Genomic DNA, 16,951 nt, shown 5'->3' on the forward strand with positions numbered 1-16,951 from the left:
ATGGGTCAGGCTCCTTTGCCCCTTTCTAACTGTGACCTTTCCCATCTGGAAAATGGGGATTATAATACAGAACCTGCTGTAGTGATCTCAAAGGATCATTGCGTGTGTGTGTGTGTGTGTGTGGTTTTTGTTTTTGTTTTTGGTGGGGTGGGAGTGGGGAGGGGGGAGCGTTTGCTTCCTTTAGGGTCCTGTAAGCTTGGGGACTGGTTAAAAAAACCTGATGGGTTCTCTTATGGGTTGTACTCCATGGGCTTGTTCGTTGGTTGATCTTCTCATGTGTTACTAGATCAACTCTGTCTTTTTCACTGTGCCTGAAACCTCATGGTGCCTGGGACCGGTTTTCAGATGACAAGACTGCACCAATGTATACAGTTTGGATGCTAGTTGTTCTCTCCGAGGTCAGATGCAGGCAGTGTTTCTCAGGCTAGGCTCCAGTAGGTGCAGTGTGTAGGTGTTCTGGGGTGATTGCCTGGGGTGACCCCCTCTTCTCCAGGAGCATGTCAGATCGTAGAGTCGGTCCCAGTGCCCCCGTCAGTACTGTGTAAGTGCCCATGCTCCCCATCCTAATGGCCATGGATGATTCGAGCTTTCTAGACGTGTCTACCTGACCCACGCCTAGGTGATTAAATTTCTTCCCTGGAATCTGGAATTTGGAAGAAGGGGATGGAGACTGGGATTCACGTGCGTGGTAGCACCAGCGAGGAAGACCAGCGATCTACTACTGAGACTCTTAAACCGTTGACACACTCTGCTGCTGTTTCTTACGTAAGTGTCTGATGGAATTTACCAGTGGCTCCATCTGGCTCTGTGGAGACAATGTTTATTATGAATTCAATTTTTTAAATAGATGTAGCAGTATTTGAGTCCTTCATTTCTTCTTGTTAGTTTCCATCAGCTGTGTTGCCCAAAGAATTTGTCCAGTTGCCAAAGTTATTGGCAAAGTTGTTTATGATATTTCCTTATAATCCTCCTAATATCTGTAGGATATATAGTTATATCTCCTCCTTTATTCCTAATATTAACAATTTTGTTCTCCCTGTTTTTTCTTTACTATTTTTGGCTTTGTGAACTTTTCGATTTGTTTTCCTTGTTAACTATTTCATTGACTTCGGATCTTTATTTTTTTTCTTGTACATTGGGTTTAACTGCTTTTTTTTTTCTTTTACTTTTTGAGGTGGAAATGGGATGACTTATTTTAAGCTCTTCTTTTTAAAATTGAGATATAATGGATACATAACATGTTGTAAGTTTAAGGTATACAACATTTCGATTTGATACATGTATGTATTGCAATATAATTACCACCACAGCATTAGCTAACACTTCAATCACAGTACATAATTATTATTTTTATGTGAATGATTAAATTCTAGACTCTCAGAAACTTTGAAGTTATTATAATACAGTTATTGTGAATAAGATCTCTAAGACTTATTTATCCACTAGTTACAAGTTCGTACTCTTAAACAATATCTCTCCAATTCTTTCATTGCTCCAGCCCCTGGCAATCACCATTGTGGTTGTTTTCACAACTTTGGATTTTTTACATTCCACCTATAAGTGATACCATACAGTATTTGTCTTTGTCTGGCTTAGTTCACTTAGAATAAAGCCCTCAACGGCCATCCATGTTGTCACAAACTGCAGGATTTCCTTTTTTTTTTTTCATGGTTAGATAATATCCTGTGGCATGCCTCTATCTCTATCTCATTCTATCTATCTCTATCTCTATCTCTATCTCTATCTCTGTCTCTGTCTCTCTATCGCTACCACCTATCTTTCTGTTGATGGACACTCAGGTAGTGCTGATATCTCGGCTATTGCTAATAATGCTGCAATAAACACAAGAATGCAGATACCTTCCATAAGGTTTCCCATAGTGGCAGAACCAAGGTACATTTCCACCATCAATGCACTGGGGTCCCTCTTTTCCACATCCTTACCAACCCTTGTCTCTTGTCTGCTTAACGATAGCCATTCTAACAGGTGCAAGGTGATACCTCTGCAGTTTTGGTTTGCATTTCCCTGATGCTGTGTGATGTTGAGCATCTTTTCACATACCTGTTGGCTATTTGAATGTCATTTTCGGAAAAGTGTCTATTTGTTCCTCTGCCCATTTTTTAATCAGATTTTTTTATTTTTTAAATTAAAATTTATTTTGGGGTGCCTGGGTGGCTCAGTAGGTTAAGCGGCCGACATCAGCTCAGGTTATGATCTCACGGTGTGTGGGTTCGAGCTCCGCATCAGGCTCTGTGCTGGCAGCTCGGAGCCTGGAGCCCGCTTCGGATCCTGGGTCTCCCTCTCTCTCTCTGTGCTTTCTCTCTCTCTCTCTCTCTCTCTCAAAAATACATAAACATTAAAAAAAATCTTAAATTTATTTTGAGATGCTTGTAGATTTACTTACAGTTGTGTGTTTTTGTTGTTCTTGTTACGGAGTTGCAGGAGGTCCTTATATGTTTAGATATTAGCCCCTTACCCATTTTATGTTTTCAAATATTTTCTTCCATTTCGTAGATTGCTTTTTCATTTTGTGCATCTTTTCTTTTGTTGTGCAGAAGGTTTTTAGATTGATGTAGTCCCCCTTGTTGATTTTTGCTTCTATTATTTGTGTTTTTGGTGTCACGTCCCAAAAAATCATTGCCAAGACTGATGTCAAGGAGCTTCTTCCCTGTGTTTTTCTAGGATTTTTATGTATCAGGTCTTAGGCTTACATCTGTAATCCATTTTGAGTTAATTTCCTTCTTTTTCCTAATATAAGTGTTTAAATCTGTACATTTCCTCCTAGATACCATTTTAGCTGCATTTCACACATTTTGATATGTTGTATTTTTTATCATTTATAAGTGTGTTCTTATTATACTGAATAATGTATAGAATTGTTGAATCCTTATAATATACACCTGAAACCAATATAACACTGTATGTTAATTATACATGAATTAAAAAATAAAATAAAACAGAAAAAAATTGCATGTCAAAGTTGAAATTTTATACATACATATACATGTATAATGTATGTATATATAAATATGTTTTTTTTTAATTTTTTTAACGTTTATTTATCTTTGAGACAGAGAGAGACAGAGCATGAATGGGGGAGGGTCAGAGAGAGAGGGAGACACAGAATCGGAAACAGGCTCCAGGCTCTGAGCTGTCAGCACAGAGCCCGACGTGGGGCTTGAACTCCCGAACCGCGAGATCATGACCTGAGCCGAAGTCAGACGCTTAACCGACTGAGCCACCCAGGCGCCCCTAAATATGTTTTATACATATATAATTTATATGTATAAAATTTCAACTTTGACATATATATTTTAAGAGTAAAACAAGATACTAATTTGACATATCTGATATATCTTATCTGTATCATAGATATCATATATATCTATATCATAAATATCTATATCCTATATGTGCATATATACAATATGCCCTATACATAATCAATCCTAAGCTGAAATGTCAATGCTAGGGCTCCTGTAATGATTCCTCCCTTCTGAGAAGTCTGTCTATTGTTACACTTTGAACGAATGAATGTTAACTTTACTTTTAAGAAAGATATAAACTGGTCAATTGAAGTGTCAAGTTACTGACTTCTAGAAGTATTTGTAAACTTGTGATTACATCACACATTCACATTTTTCAACAATGTAGCCAACTTTGTTTTTAAAAAAGTGTGTTCTTGGGTGCCTGGGTGGCTTAGTTTGTTAAGCGACCGTCTGACTTCTGCTCAGGTCATGATCTCACGGTTCGTGGGTTCGAGCCCCGCATCAGGCTCTGTGCTGACAGCTCAGAGCCTGGACCCTCCTTCAGATTCTGTGTCTCCCGCTCTCTGCCCCTCCCCTGCTCATACTCTTGTCTCTCTCTCTCTCTCTCTCTCTCTCTCAAAAATAAACAAACATTAAAACAATTTTTTAATTAAAAAGTGTGTTCTTGTTGTGAAGTACTTGGGTGATTTTCTAAAAGATTTCTAGATTTTCTAGAAGACATTGTTATCAATTTCAATTTTGATTTCAATTTGGCCAAAAATATACTATATAAGATCTTAATCTTTTAATATGTATTAAGACATTATAGAAAAGAATATGGACAATCTTGGTGTAACTCTGGATTAGTTTTTTTTTTCTTTTAGTTTTGATCAATTTTTGCTTCAGGTATCTTAAACCTTTATGATTAGGTACATACTCATTTAGGATTGTTATGTCTTAATGAATTAATACTTTCATTATTTAGAAGTGTCCTCTTTTATGTCTGGCAAGGTTCCTTATGTTGACATCTACTTTGATGTTAGTATAACCATACCAGCCCTCTTAGTTTTTTCATGATGTATTTTTTCTATTGTTTTGCTTTAACTTGTCCGTGCCTTTGTATTTAAGATACATCTCTTATAGACAGCATAAGTTGGAGCTTGCTTTTTAATCCAATTTGACTATATCTGCCTTTTAATTGCAGAGTTCAATCCATTTTTATTGAATATAATTATTTATATGATTGGGTTTAAGTCGGACATTTTGCTCTTTGTTTTCTTCTTGTCACATTTGTGTTTTGTTCCTCAGAACTTTCCTAAACTGAGCTAAACTAAGGGCAGATCACCTCATCAAATCAGGGATTGAGATTATGAGAAGCCTCAGTCCTTGGGATATTCTAATTCCCATTTACCATTACTCCTAGGACACAGCCCTTCCTATTGTCCAATGAAAAACCTTGCATGTTTTTCAAAGCCCCACCTTTTTGAAGCACTGTGAACGCCATTTTATTTCCCTCTAGTCCTATGAAAATCCCAAAAATTCTATTCAGGCTCTTAGGCTCAGCATTTTTTTTTTTTTTTTTTTGGAATCAACAGTTGAATTGAGTAGTGAAGGAGCTCTATTTCCTGACCTCACTCCCTTTGGTTTGGCCAGACCTTGGCCCTAAATTCTCTGTGCCTTGGTGGTTTCCTGATGCCTTTGAACAGGTGTTCTTTATATTTTGTCTGGCTTCTCTTATGGCTCTCAGCAGGATGGTTGGTCCAACACAACCCAGTCTGTCACTGCTGAAAACAAAACTCGCCAATAATATTTACAGAAAAGCCAAAACAGAGACATGGTACCTTATCTGGAAATCTAGCCTGTGTAACTTAGTGGTGTATAATTTGATTAGTTATTGCCCTGCCCTGAGATCAGGGTTCTGCCACTGGCCCAACTCTCAAAAATACCTGTATATATATATATATATATATATATATGTATATACATATATATATACATATATATTTATATACATATATATATGTATATACATATATATATGTATATACATATATATATATATGTATATATATATATTGGGGAGGTAGGGAGCTTTGCGGGGTTAACCACAAGAGTTTTTGTTGTCATTTGTCTGATTTTTTTCTGATTCTGTGAGATGAATCTGTTTCATCAGTCATTATGTAATTAAATTTCTGAAGCAGTTAACAATTTTTATTATCTGAAAGGGTCAATTCATTTGGTTTAATCACAGTGTGGTAACAGCAGAATTCAATTCTGCTCAGTGCCCATCTCTTTCCACAGATACGTTATTTTTTTTCATTTATTTTTATTTTTATTTATTTTACCATAACAAAGATTTACTCAAACCTCTCATGACATTTCAGGGCATGATTTTAAATGTCACCTTTTATCTTGTCCCATTAGCTCGTTATATTTACGTTGTTGTTTTCCCAGTGTTGGAAGGAATGACGGTCATGACTGATTGATTAGTTAATTGAGTTTTAAAGAGTTTGGTTGGGGAGACTCACACTGGACATAGGCAAGTAATTTTTGGTTTCAATCACCCTAATCTAACTATTTATCACTTTTATAGGTTGAAACTGTGATTCCTTTTTAATTAAAAAAAAAAAAAAGAATGTAATATGAGAAAGCAGTCCATGGAAATAGGCCCAGAGGGAAGGATGAGAGAACTGGCTGGGAGGGTGGAGGGGGGAGGTTTGAAGGGACTTTGCTGTTGCTAAGATAATACTTCATAAAGGTTCTCATCTGACGTATGGTGACAAATGTTAGCTAGATTTCATGGTGATCACTCCGCAGTATGTACAAATACTGAATGATTCTATTACGCCCCTGAAACTAATATAATGTTGTCAATTATACCTCAATTAAAAGAAAAAGAAGAGGAAAAAACAAGAGACTCTGTGGGACCACACTGGTCATGGCAAGGGCAATGGGCTGGAAATTCTGGTCTGAGGGCTTCTCCTAAGGAGCTATGAAGCTGGGCTCACTTCTGCCTCCAGGTGGCGACTCTTTCCCCAGCTGACTCCCGGGGTGGAGGGGGGGGGGGGGTGGGGGACGTCCACAAAGCAGACACCCATGCCTTCTTTGAGGGCACTCTAAAGTCAATCTACTGGTAGCTCCCCGTCTCTAGTCTTCAGTTCTGTATTTGAGAAGTGAGGACATTGAAATCAATCATTGATGAGGCTCCTTCTAAGCCCTAATATTTCATGACTTTGAAAGGGATTTTTAAGGCTTAACTCAGCTTTAGGAGCTCTGGGAACCTTTTGAAATTGATGCAAAATTTCATGTGTTTGTGTGCATGTATACAGATGTGTATTTTTCCGGGGAGAGGGTTCTTCCCACTATTATTCAATTCTAGGATGTTCCATGAGTGCAAAAATATTAAGGAACAAATGAATAGTTTATTTAAACTTTCATTTCACCGTAATAATCAACAAACATCTTACTGAGTATCTTTTATGTGTTCATATGAGCACATAGATGAATAAGACACATTTTGGAGAAATGTTTAGTCAGTAAATCATCAGCATAGTTGTGTTGTTTCTTCTGGGGTGTTTTGAATTGGGCTCATGCCAGAAATTCAGGGTTCTAGTCCTAACTCTGGTGACTGGATGTGACTTTGGCCCCTGGTTTCCTCAAGTGAGATGTAGCTTTAGTCAAATACATCCTACTTACTCTTTACAGTTATTCATTCAGTTAATAAACAGATCGTACATAGCCCTACATATTAGGCACTGTGCCAGGTACAAGGGTTATTGTTGTGAATGACCCTGACACACTGCTCCCATGGAACAACAGACTAGTTGGTAAGCTATGGATTTGATTTTCCTGGGATAAATATGCCACAGTAACGTTGAGAAGTAAGAAATATATGCTATTATTCACCTCAGATCAGAGCCTGAACACATGGCTTTGTTTCCCCTTCTTTTCTTCTTTAAATATTAAATTGAATTAAGGGAATAAAGAAGCATCTAGACAAGCCATATATACACGATGCTTCCTGAATACAGAGACATAACAGAAATGGTAACTGTGGGATTTCTCTGAAAATTAACAATGTGAGTTTTATAAATTGATCTCTGGGCTTTTGGAGATGTCCTGAGGCTGGTTTCCTGGAATTGAAAAGCATTGAGAGTGTGTGCTCAGACTTCTCACTCAAGATAATAGATTGAACATGGGGGAAAAAAATGCCCTCATTTCAAGACATAGAAATAATAAAAAATATTTTAAATTTTTTTTCTTTTTCAACGTTTATTTAATTTTTGGGGGGACAGAGAGAGACAGAGCATGAACGGGGGAGGGGCAGAGAGAGAGGGAGACACAGAATCTGAAACAGGCTCCAGGCTCTGAGCCATCAGCCCAGAGCCTGACGCGGGGCTCGAACTCACAGACCGCGAGATCGTGACCTGGCTGAAGTCGGACGCTTAACCGACTGCGCCACCCAGGCGCCCCTAAAAAATACTTTAAAAATAGTCACAGTCACATAGAATTAATAAAAATAAAAAAGTTAAGTTATGTAACAGCATACTACAATAAGATGGAGAAATCTTAGCCACATCAGATGCCAGCAGACAAGAGAGGGTCAGCCTCAAAGTGTTAGGGATATGTGCCTTTGAACTTGGAATTCTTTATCTAGCCAAGGATACATAGGGGTGGGGGGCTCAATCTGTTTTAACAGTCTTTCCAGGTGGTTCTGAGGCCCACTGAAGTTTGAGAAGCCCCAGGCTTGAGCATTTTCCTAATAGACATCCTGGAGAAAGCTTGTCCACTGCTAACCTCCTTACTTCCTGCAAATACATGGAACTTGATTTGCCCGATTTTGCCCACTCTTACCAACACCTGGTGTGGTTTATGTAACAGGGATACTATCTTAACCTAAAAGAATGCAATTACAGTGGGGTTGAGTTTCAGACACCCATAAGGCAGGTTGGAGTGGGACGTGGTATTTAGGGAGCTGGGTGGCTTCCAGCAGCCAGCATATTACATGGAGTGTTGCCTACCTCTGCAGAAGATCTGGTCCTGGGGAAAGCAAGCCATCTCTGTCTTCCCTTTGCCTCAGTCCTCTGGGAGTGGGTGTTCCTCTGTCTGAGCATGTCTGCCTTTGTGTGTTTAATTACTTCTTTGCTCCAAGATAGAGCTTGAAATAGAGTTTGCAATAAACTGTTATGAAGGGGCTGAGACCCACCTGTTCTGTTTTTCAAAAGGTTTATTTTCAGCCTCTCCACTGGATGCCCCACGGAAGCTCTTTAGAGAAGATCTTTTCTCTCTACTATTTCAAGTGTTTACGGTCTGGTTTTTCTAGGTCTGAGTCCAGTTTCCTGACTGAAGGGCTTTCATCATTTTTACAGTGCTTATTTTTCTCTGTGGATAAAAGGAAAGAAAATGCGAATTTCTATCAGTCACAGGGGAAAAGTGTTTGGAAGCTTTGCTTTTCAATAAGATTTGTCTCCTTATGGTCCCAGATCCCAGAACTAAGAGGAGTGGGTGGAAAGTGGTCTGGGAGCTGGCAATACCACTGAAAACTATACCTCACAGATTCGGTCCCGGGTTAGAGATGACCTTATTCATCTTCGGGTCTCCAGCTCTAAGCACAGAGGTGATTAGGAAAGGTTTTTGGATAAATAAATGGATGAATGAATGAATGAATGAATGGCTTTATTTTCCATTTGAATTTGTTTCTGTGTTTCCTGGCCCCTAAGGCAAAAAGGCCAGTCCCTTGATATGGAGTTGTGAATCTTTGGACAAAATTCTGCAGTGTGTAGAGAGTTGATGGAGTCCCCCAGGGCCACTCAAGCTTGGGAGAGAAGTGCCTCCCAGCTCCACTCTTTGGATGAAGAGCCTGAGTCTGGGTAACGTGGAAGGCCATACATTTAGAAAGTAGCTGAATTGAGACCAAAAATCCATCTCTTCAGATTTTCCTCTCAGTTAAGCAGGTAACAGAACAAATTTGTATCTTTGGCCATCCTTGCTCAAAAAATGGGAAATGCTACTTAAATGGAGGGCATACCATTAAATTACGTCAATTCAGAGAAGGTATTTGGGGAAGAATAGGATAATATAGTTTGTGTTTTGGGAGAATCCAGATAAGTACTTAGAGTAGATTATGATTGGGAAGGGAAGAGTAGGGGAACAGATACTTCTTAAAAATTGCAGTATGACCACTGGATAATCTAAGGTCATCCAGGGAAAATTTGGAGCACATTTCTCATTTTCCTTACTCATTGTTCTGGACCATTTGATCAACGTAACTTTGCCTCTCAGAACACACCCCATCTGGGTACAGGAGAAAATGACCAAAAGATCACATTTTAAAAATGGGTTTATTTTTTAAATTACTGGTTTTCTCTTTTTATTCCTATTGCTTAATTATAATTGAGTTCTTTTTTCTGATAACCATGCTACCCATGTTTATTGCAGAAAGTTTGGGGAAAAAATAGAAAAGTATAAAGAACATGAAAATCACACGTCGTCTCACCACACAGAGAGCAACGCTGGTTGTAATTGGTATCACATCCCAAATATTATCCCCACACCCATGCCAATCCCCTAATTACCCCAGTTCTCATCAGCCTTGGGGTGCTGCTGGAGTCACTGTAGGGAGAAACCCTTCTCTTCGTCTCTCCACATTGTTGTCCCTCATTAGAAAGAACACATGTGCTAAGGCTCGAGGAGGATGTAAGGTGACCCACTTGTCCCGATTTGCCAGAGACTTCCTGGTTTTAGCATTAAAAATCCCGTATCACAGCAACGCTTCAGTGCCAGGCAAACAGGTATGGTAGGTTTCTCTCTCCCACCCCAGTAGCAGAGAGTAAGAGCACCGACTCATCCACTGGAGAGCCAGCGAGAGACTGACTCTCAGCAGCGCATCGCTCTGTTGGGCAAGGTGAGTGTGTTCCAGTCACTGTTCATTCATGGCAGGGCTCTTGCTTCTTGTGGGATCTGTGCCCAGGCACAGTGAGCCTCGTGATCTCATCATTCTCCATCTTCCTTAGCAGAACCCAAAGCAAAAAAACCAAAGTGGTAGATTGTAAGTTCGTCTTGCTCTGCTGGCCCATTACTTTCCGTGCAGGGCACGGGCAGGGGATTGTGCGGTCGAAGGCCATGACTTAACACAAGGGGACATTGCTGCTATTGATAAAACCGAGTCTCTAGTCCCTGTTTGGCTCCTTGTGTCTACTGTCAACTGGTTATAGTCCGGAAGGAAGACAAACGAGTAATTTATAGTTCCAGTCTCCAACACACCAGTGCCTTGGCAGAAGGACCCCTTTAAAGTACTGAAAAGTCCAGGGGCCAATTGGATAATTAGTGAATTGGATTAATGACTCGTGATTCTTACAACCAGTTGGTGATTCCTAAGAGCAAGTGTGACTCAAGCTGGCAGCTCTGGCTCAGCGAAGGCTGAATGAAGGTCAAGCAAAGATGAGGTCTCTAGCCCTGGCCTTGGCGGTCGTGAAGGAGGTGGGTCAGTCTTCACCATTTTTGCCTTCTACTTGCCCTTCATCTGCATCTCTGGTTCCACCATCGTGGTACCCTACTCTTTATCTAGATACCGTCTTTTGAGGAGCTCTCTCGTGTCTGAACAACCCTTACCATCAAAATTGACTCATTTCTGGCCGTTTTCTTTTTTAGCCAAACTAAACATACCCTTACCATGTGATTCAGCGGTCGCGTTACTTGGTGTTTCCTACTGTCCACACAAAAACCTACACACAGATGTTTATAGCAGCTCTATTTGTAATGGCCAAAGCTTGGAAGCAACCAAGATGTCCTTCGGTAGGTGAATAGATAAGTTATGATACATCCAGATAATGGAATATTATTCGGTGCTAAAGAGAAGCAAACTATTAAGCCATGAAGAGACGTGGAGGAACCTTAAAAACATGTTACTAAGTGAGGGGAAAGGCTGAAAAGGTTACATGCTATATAATTCCAGCCCTATGATACCCAAGCGAAGGCAAAACCATGGGGACAGTAAAAAGAGCTGCGGTTCTATGGGATGACCAAGTGGGGACACAGAGCGTTTTCAGGAGAGTGAAATTATTCCATCTGATACTGTAATGATGGGTGGAGGCATATATTTGACATATATGACATATATGTCGCTATATATTTGTCCAAATGCATAGAGTGTGCAACACCAAGAATGAACCCTAATGTTAACTATGGACTCTGAGCGATAACGATGTGTCAGCAAAGGTTCATTGGTTGTAATAATTGTGGTGGGGGATGTTGATAGTAGGGGGAGGCTGTACATGTGTGGAGTCAGAGGTACATGGGAATCCTGTATTTCCCACTTGACTGTGCCATGAAATAAAACTGCCATAAAAAAATAAAGTCTATAAAGAACAAAACTGACCCATCCTGAAGTTCCTTCCCCCAGGGCTGTGAGACAGAAGGCAAGGGTGGATTGAACCTGCTCATTTGGGTAGGTTCAACATCTTGGCCTCAGCTCCTGGCTGTAGCCAGGGTTCCCACCCTCCTTGAAGAGGCTTGGCCCTGACATTTTCTGAGTAGTGGGAGTTTCTCTGGATTCTACCCTACACTTTGGCCCTTCTTCTTTCTGTATTCCATCCTCTTCTTTTCTGTCTGGGACCCTTCAGATTCAGGGTTCGGTTGGATGGTCTTCCTGACTTCAGTTTTGGTCTCTACTCAGATTTCTATGAGTTCTTTCTTCCACCCCATACCTCCTGGTTTCTTCCCAAGCAGCAGGTGTCTTAGACCACCAAAGCCAACGGCCTGGGCACCAGATAATCTACCAGGAGCCCGTCTCTGGCAGCTTTCCCAGTGTGCCTGTCTTCAGGGCAGCTGGCAAGGAAATCACTCGGTTCCCAAGGCAACCATCCCCAGGTCCAGAGGAGGTTGTTGAGGGACAGAGCTGTAGGTTGGCTGACACTTTCCTCCCCCCGGAGATGTTGTGGGTTGAGAGACAGGTCCCAAAGGGAGGACAGATGTGGAGCCAGCATGTGAGATCAAGTAACATCTGACATTTTCTTTGCCTTTCTACAATGCAGAAAGCAGTTTCGCCTCCCCTGTCTCTGTGTTCACACCAAGCCGTGTGGGAGGGAGAGTATGGTCATCCTCATGGGGAAGGGGGGGGGGCAGGTGAAAGAGCGTCAGTTTTAAATATTTCTTTTTTATTTTGAGAGAGAGAGAGAGAGAGAGAGAACGCATGCACGCATATGCTCACAAAAGTGGGGGAGGGGCAGAGAGGGAGGAAGAGAGAGAGAATCCCAGGCAGGCTCCCCACTGTCAGCACAGGGCTCGAACTCACAAACCGCGAGATCATGACCTGAGCCAAAGTCAGATGTTTAACCAACCAGGCACCCCAAAAGAGCATTAGTCTTAAAGCCTAGAAGTTCAGGATTCCAATCCTGACTGAGCTCTGCACTAGCTGAGTAACCTTGACCAGTTACTAAGCCTCTCATGTCTAAATTAGGGAAAATGCCTTCCTCACTGGGTTAAGATTAAATTACATAATGTATTAACGCCCTGTAGCAGAGTGTGTGGCCCATTAAATAATAGCCATTACTATTATTTTTCAGAAAAAAGAAATTGCCTCTTTAAGTGGTGAAGTCAATTGTCCAAGGTCACACAGCCGACTGGCAGCTAAGCTGGAATTCAAACCCTTGTCTATGAGTGTCTTACATTCTTACAAAAGACAGAAGGGAAAGAAGGAAGGAAGGAAGGAGGAAGTAGTGAAGACATGGGTGTTAAACTCCTGAAAATAACTTCAATATCCAGAAGATCACTATGCAAGACCCAAGCCACAAGTCTGGGTTCGAAGATTCTTTTATGTTTATTTTTTATTTTTTTGTTGAGGTCGGGGGAGAGGGAGAGAGAAAGAAAGAGAGAGAGAGAGAGAGAAAGAGAGAGAGAGAATCCCAAGCAGGCTGGACGCCCAGTGAGAAGCCCAATGTGGGGCTCGATCTCATGACCCTAGGATCATGACCCAAGCCAAAATCAAGAGTTAGACACTCACCCAACCGAGCCAGCCAGGCACCCCAAGGTTCTAATATTCTTTGTTGAGACTCACACTGTGCTAAGAATTTGACTTTCTTATCACATTTTTCTTCATAGCTGAACAACACGATTGGGACTATTATCCCCATTGACATCTCACAAGGAAGGTGAAGTGTTTGAACCTGGATTGAGATCAGATTTCTGTTACGTCAACGCCCACGTTTGTTCTTAATCACCAGGCTGCGTGGCGTCTCCTCACGGGCTCGGGCTCTAGACCTGGCGGGGCTTATGATACAAAAAGAAACCTAGTCCAGCGGTGGCGCTGGAGGCCAGGGTGAACGGGAAGCGCCGCTTTGGAAGGAGTTGACCCTGGGGAGGACGCACTCCTGACGTTTACTCGTTCTTTATTCAGTCTTTTCTGGAATCCTGGTTGACAAGATCCAGGCCCGGGGAAAGTGCCAAAATGTGGCTGCCAAGGCTCGGGCCCGGCGGCTCAGGCTCCAGATGTGAGGAGGGGGCGTCTGAGTTGAAGCCTCACCAGATACTTCCATCTGCTCCTTGCTTCTGTCAGGCTGCTCAGGTTTCGCTGTTGCCATCCTCACGTTTTTTCAAAGCAGCAAGTGTTTCCCCGTTGAGGAATGACATCAGCGCCCCCGGGGAATTGGCGGGGGTGGGGGTGGGGGGTCATTTGCCCCTTGTTTTTCCATATCCATCTGCAGAAGTAAGAACTGTAGAACAATGACAACGCAGGGGTTTTGCTGCCAGAGAAAACCAGATGTGAATTCTGATTCTCCCATCATTTATTGGCTGGGTGACTGTACAATCGGCCTAACCTCTCTGATCAGCTGTAAAATAGGAATAATCAGGAGAGGGGGTGCTGAAGCCAGGGAAGACCACACCAGTGGTACCTGCCCCCCGCCCCCACCCACCCTCATCTACTGCATCCCAGGACCTGACCGTCGCTTTTGAAGGTTGGGGCTGGAGCAGTCTGTGCAGGGGTAAGAAGGCCTCAGAAACTGTCCATGCTGATTAGAGAGCACCACAGATGGTGACAAACAGCAGAATTCTGCCGTATTCGTTTACACCGAAAAGTACGTGTGTCACGTCTAGCACTAGCCAGATCGACTAGTCACCCAGGAGGCCAGATCTCCAACAGGAGGTTACTGGGGCCGGTGCAGGGCGGAAAAGGCAAACCTTGGCTAATGTGGGGAGAAGATCGCTGCGCTAATTTCACGAATGTGGTTGAGGGCCTACTTTATGCCTGTTATGGGCTGAATTGTTTTCCCCCCCAAATTCCTATGTTGAAGTCCTAACCCCCAGGACCCAAGAGTGGGACTGTATTTGGAGGCAGACCCCTTACAGAGGTAATTAAGTTCATATGGGGCCATTAGGGTGGGCCTCATCCAACGTGGCTTGTGTCCCCATGAGGAGATTTGGACACAGATGGACGTGGACGGAAGGCCGTGTGAGGACACAGGGAAAAGACGGCCATCTGCAAGCCAAGGAGAGAGGCTCAGAAGAAGCCAGCCCTGCCAGCCTGCTGACATCTCGCTCTCAGACATCCAGCCTCTAGAACTGTGAGAAATTAATTCCCGGTGTTTAGCCCCCCAATCTGCACGATCTGTCCTGGAGCTGAAGCTGACGAATAACAATGCTGGACGCTGGTCTCACAGTCTCTACTGTGGGGGTGGGGTAACATTTACCTCCCCGAGTTGCCATCCCCACCAGGGAGACGCGAGCCTAAAGCAAATAAGCCAGAGAGTCTCTCTCCGAGGAGAGACATGACTCATGAGGTGAGACCAGAGAAATAAGGATGAACCATGCATGGGGAGCCCTGGAGACAAATGCTCCAGGAGGACAGAGTCGCAAGGGGCTGTAAGGCCCCAGGCAAGGCCAGGGAACAGGAACGACGCAGGCAAGCTGGGGCAAATGAGCAGGGGAGCAAGGGGCCTGGGAAAGGTCACCGAGGCTGCAGGGCCAGAGTGCACAGAGCTCACGGGCCAGTGGACAGACTTAACCTTCTTCCTCGGAGCAATGAATTGTTGGAAGCCTGGCAGCAACCAGACCTGATCTACACGTTTGGAGATCACCTTGGCTGCCCCAGGGATACCTGTTGAGAGGTCTTTGCAACCGTCAGGCCAGCCATGATGGTGGCAGAAAACCGAGGAACCGCGGAAGGATATGGATATGTTTGGGGTCTGCCCCTATTGACAGGCTCTGATAAATGGAAGTTAGAGCGTATGGGTAAGAGTAAAACCAATGACACCTCTCGGGATTTCGGCAGATACGTACATGGAAGTGTCATTTATCTAGCTGAGGATGCTAGGAGATGGATAGATCTGGGGTTGGAGAACGAGAAAACTGCAGGTGCCATATGATGTCCATTAAGCGTAGAGATGACTTTGCCAGCGGGACCGGAGTATGTGAAAGCATGAGCAAGTCTTCCCCCTGAAGAGCTCTGGGGGTACTCAGACCAGGTCTTAGACCCACCCAACTCAAACTACCTTAACACAAAATATCTTGGCTGAAGTAGCTGGGAAGCTCAGGGGTAGGTATGTGCTTCAGGCATGGCTGGATCCAGTTTGGTTTTCTTCTCTCCCTCTTGCTCTCTCTCCTCTGAGATGCTTTCCTCTGGGCTGACTTTATCCTCCGGTAAGCACTTAGCATAAATTTCCCTCCCCACTCTCCACACAAAAGTGAGGGTCAGTGATAGTCCCAGGAATGACTCTAAATCACTTGCTTTTGGGTCACATGGACAACCCTGAATGACTCACTGAATCACTGCGCCCTTGGGCTTTAACACTCACAGGCTAAGTCCAGGATACATGTCCAAGGTCTGAGGGCAGGGAGGTAAAGTTACTTTCACCTAAAACCAGATGGACTGAAGGTGGGAAAGAGATGCTTCCCCAAAAGCAAGCAATTCGGAAACATGAAACACTGCCAGGCGATTGTGACCGTGTTACCCCATGCTTTGGATAAAGAGTGACTTTATTTTGTTTCAGCCCAGAGATCCTACCTATTTTTAAGTTTTAGCTGAGCTGACCTGCCTCTTAGGCGGACCAGTTTCCCCCAGTGGATGGTCTCCCAGTTCTGGAAGATCAATTTTATTTCCCTTGTTCCTCTTTATTCTAGAAGAGGGGCTCAGGGTAGCCTCAGGGAACTGAGGTATATGAAAATGAAGAATCTGGCTCAGCGCAAGACACACAGTAGGCCCTCCACAGAGGACAGTGATTATTATAATCAGTTATTGAACAAGTGTCTACTGACCTCCTGTCATATGCCAGACCAGCCCTGGGAACTTGGGATGTGCATTCTCAGCTCGAGCCTCAGCTGGGGGTCAGCCATACAAGGCCTGTCTGGAAAATTGTGGTTCACACACCTGCCCAGGGTTCTTCCTACGAGAACTTAGGAGCCTCCTGAAAGAGAATAAAGCCTGGACGGGGAGGGGCAAGCACCGAAGAGCTTGGCCAACATCAAAACCCCAGCCCCCTGAGGGGAGGCTGGTGTGCGGGAATCCCAGGCCTCCCCATGGGTTTGCCTCTGTGCCCCACTCGGGGGCTGATGCCTTAATGCTCCAGAGAGAGTGGGGAGGTAAAGGAGCCACTGGGCTGAGATCCCCAGAGGGCTCTGGGATAGCGCAGCCCCCCCGCCAGGCCCTTCCCGAGCATACAGTGAGCCGGGGAGGGTTCATCCCTCTCAGCCCGGGGCCGCAGCCCCGCTCT

The sequence above is a fragment of the Acinonyx jubatus genome, chromosome F2 (assembly GCF_027475565.1).
Source record: "Acinonyx jubatus isolate Ajub_Pintada_27869175 chromosome F2, VMU_Ajub_asm_v1.0, whole genome shotgun sequence".
NCBI classification, from domain to species: domain Eukaryota; kingdom Metazoa; phylum Chordata; class Mammalia; order Carnivora; family Felidae; genus Acinonyx; species Acinonyx jubatus.